Source organism: Pelodiscus sinensis, chromosome 3 (genome assembly GCF_052426305.1).
Source record: "Pelodiscus sinensis isolate ZL-2025 chromosome 3, ASM5242630v1, whole genome shotgun sequence".
Classification (NCBI taxonomy): domain Eukaryota; kingdom Metazoa; phylum Chordata; order Testudines; family Trionychidae; genus Pelodiscus; species Pelodiscus sinensis.
Genome location: NC_143054.1, coordinates 85,313,962 through 85,317,517, shown reverse-complemented (window position 1 = coordinate 85,317,517; position 3,556 = coordinate 85,313,962).

Below are 3,556 nucleotides of genomic sequence, written 5' to 3'. Positions count from 1 at the left end.
GTTCTCGTTCACAGCAGTCTCGTTGCTAGTGTTGGAGGTTTCCCAGATAAAGAATTTTAATATTTAATATGGAAAGTTATGCTAGTGCTGGGAGATTCCAATTAAGATCTTGGCTTCAGAGAAAACTTAGACATGAAACGGAAGAGCCTGCACTTTTGTTCAGAATGCGGAGAACGTGCCTGTTGAGAAACAACAATCACATTTGCACTTGCTGTGGTAAAACTTGCTTTCCCATAGGGAGAAAGAGGGTATTCAACACTCGAGAATGACAAAAGTTGCATCAATCAAGTGCCACAGCAATAGACTTAGTTTAGCAAACTCAAAAATATTAGTCAAAGCTGAAAATTTTATTCACCCAAATACACACTCGAGCAAAAATGCACCCACCTCCCTACACTAAGGCATTAGACAATAATACACATACAATGCATGCACACACTTGCCTGCAGAGAGACAAGTTTTCATGTACTTTTCCAGTGGCTGCGAGACCACCCATCCGAGAGCAGGGGGCGCTGGAGGGGAAAAGATGGGATGAGGATGATGGGAAGTGAAAAAGGCCAAAAGCACCAGGATGTAGAGGAGAGGTGGACAGTGAGGGAGGGGGGAGAGAGTGTGGGTACTATTTGGGGTGGGTGCAATGTAGGGGAAAGCTGAAGACTACAGATAGATGAGGTTGTGGAGAACACAAGTGGATGTAGGGACATAACGTGAGTAGAGCAGTGTATGGTGGAAATGGGATAAGGGCTGTCGGGGGTGTGACGTAGTGTGAGTTCCTTGCTGGTTGCTAGGTTTGGGCTGTGGGTGACCCCCCACTGGCTGCTGTCTGTATCACGGCCCAGCAGAATAGCTGATGGGACAGGGAGGTAACCTGTTCTACCGGTTACCTCCCAGGGAGAGGAACAAAGGAAGGAGGAATGCGCCCCTGGCTTGGGGGCAGGGCTGGAAGGGAGGGACGGTCTTTAGTTTCTGTGTGGGATCATGGAGGAGACAGCCTCAGGAAGGGGCTGGTATTTAGGGGCCCAGTCTCCCCCATCTCAAGGGGGGCTGAGGCATCCTAGGCCTGGCCCTGTAACCAGATGACATCTATGCTGTGCTGTATCCTGGAGAAGCAATAAACTCCCTCTATTCTACTGGCTGGTGGAGTCTGTTCATGCCACTACGGGGGTGCAGGAGACGGGGAAATCCCAACGTACGTTCACAGGAGGTGATGGATATGGGGACATAGATATGGTGGCTCTGGAAGATGGAGAGGAATAGGATAGGGCTTTAAAGGGGATAGGTAGGTGTGGTGATAGAATGGGATGGGAGAAGGATGCAATGCCAGGGAAGGGCATAGCAAGTGCGATGCAATGATGGGAGACTAAGTTTGGGATATGGTGTTGGGCACTAAGAGATACGGCAGGTGGAAGGCGGGATGAGGAGGGAAGCAATGACGGGGAAGAGGGATAGGAGGACCGAGATGGGGGGGGGGTGAAGTCAGGGGCAGGGCGGGGTAGGGCGTGGTTCTGGGAGGGCAGGGTGGGGCCCTGCACTAGGTTGGCGGGGCAGAGCAGGGTGTGGCGCTAGGAGGGCGGGGTGGGGCAGGGCAGGGCGCGGCACAAGGAGGGTGGGATGGTGCGGGGCAGGGCGTTAGGAGGGCGGGGTGCCTGGCCCCGGCACAGGGTGGCCGCAGCTGGTGAAGCTGAGCCTGGCGGGGTAGGCCGCGGTCATGGTGGCTGCTTCCGGCTGCCGGCTCACTGAACCGGAGTTCAGGGGCTCGGTGGGGGCGGGGGCTGTGGCTCAGCCAAGGCGGGGCCCCATCCCCCGAGTGGGGAGCCCCACGCCTGGCTGCTTGGAGCCTACGCCTGGCCCTGGAGTGCTGGGAGCTTTGTGTGAGCAGCCCCGGGTACTTCCTGGGAGGTGGCTGATGAGGCTGAGCCGGGGGGCCTCTTTTTCACCTTCGAGAGTGTGCCCTCCACCGGCAATCCCGCCTCCTGTGCACCCTTCCCGCAACTCCCCATTTCCCTCCCCCGCCTGTGTTCTCTCCCCCGCAACTCCCCTGCCTGTGAACCCCCATGATGGGCTGTCCCTCTTCCCCCCACTCCCCGGCCTGTGTGCCCCTGCTCACTATCCTGCGACCCCCCTCGCCTCCGCTACCTCCCCCCTCTCTTCTCCTCCTTGGCTCGGCCTCTGCCCAGCAACCCCCGTCCCCACCTCCTGGCCCACTGCAACCCTGCTGCCAGCGGCGGATATAGGGCAGGGTGAGCGGGGTGGCTGCCCCAGGCTCCGCGCTTTAGTAGGCCCCGCGCCAGTGCAAGTATTTTAAAACTCCCATCTGCCCTGCTTAGAGCAGGTTCGGCAGCCTGTGGCCCGCGAGGGAGCCCGACGTGGCACTTTGGAAGCTCGAGCCCCACCCTCCCACACAGCAGGCAGCCCGCGCAGGCGCTGCAGCGGGTGGAGCAAACCCTGCGCTTGTCGGATCCAGCCGCGAGGCAGCAGCAGCCCCTCCGCCACGTAGAACAGAGTAGCGCGGCGGGGCCCTTTGTGGTGCAGGAGCTGTGAGCCGGCACCACTCCCCCAGACTTCTAATCCCCGAGCACATGGCTAGGCAGCTCCTGTGGGAGAAATGGGAGAGCAGCTTCTAGGTAAGTGTCCAGCCCCCCAGCCACTCCCACTCCGATATCGTCACCCACATAACCCTCCTCCCAGACCCTGCACCCCAATCCCTTGCCCTGGGGCACAGTCCAAAGCCCTGGCCAGATCCACTCCAGGCCTGCTAGTCCCCAGTCTGTTTGTGTGGTCCCCAGCTGATTTTTCTGTAGGGTCAGTGTCCCCTAACCCAAGAGAGGTTTCCCACCCCTGCCACAAATACAGGAGGCCCCTGCTTTATAACAGCCTGATTTATGACCCTCCCGCCACCCCCATTATGACCTTTTTCCAAAGTGGGGAAGGGGCCAAAATCTCCCAATTTACTACCTTGGCCTATTGTAAATGCAGGCTCGAGTTACGACGAGGGTTGCCAGGAGTCTGGTATTGGACCTGACAGTCCAGTATTTGTGGCTTCTGTCAGGTGGTAAACTCCCAGAAAATACCGGACCAGTAAAATGTCTGGTATTTTCAGTTTTTCTCAGCTGGAAAGCCACTTGGGACATTCTTGCCCTGCCATGAATGAGGATGGGGAGTGTGAGATTTAAAGGTGCCATGATTATGTTTTTGGGGGGGAGGGCACTTTTTTTGCTCAACATTTGGACATCCCCCCTTTTTTATTAATGCAGAATTTTGTTTAAAAATTAATTACAATATAATTAGAATAAAAATTATCCAACTAAATTAAGTTTCTATCAAATTTACCCAATTCACATTTAATATGAAAATAGCCTTTTTTCAATGTTTTTCTCCAAAGGGGGGCCTGGAGAAGTTGTGCTGCCCTGGGCCCTGCAAAACTCTTATCCACCCCTGCCTGCTGGACTCCGTCTCCTCTTCTCCCGCCTCCCACCTGGATTCCCATGTCTGGCTCTCTAAACAATCCCCCCTCCCCCTACTCTCTGGGCTCTGTACCCTCCCTCCACACACACAC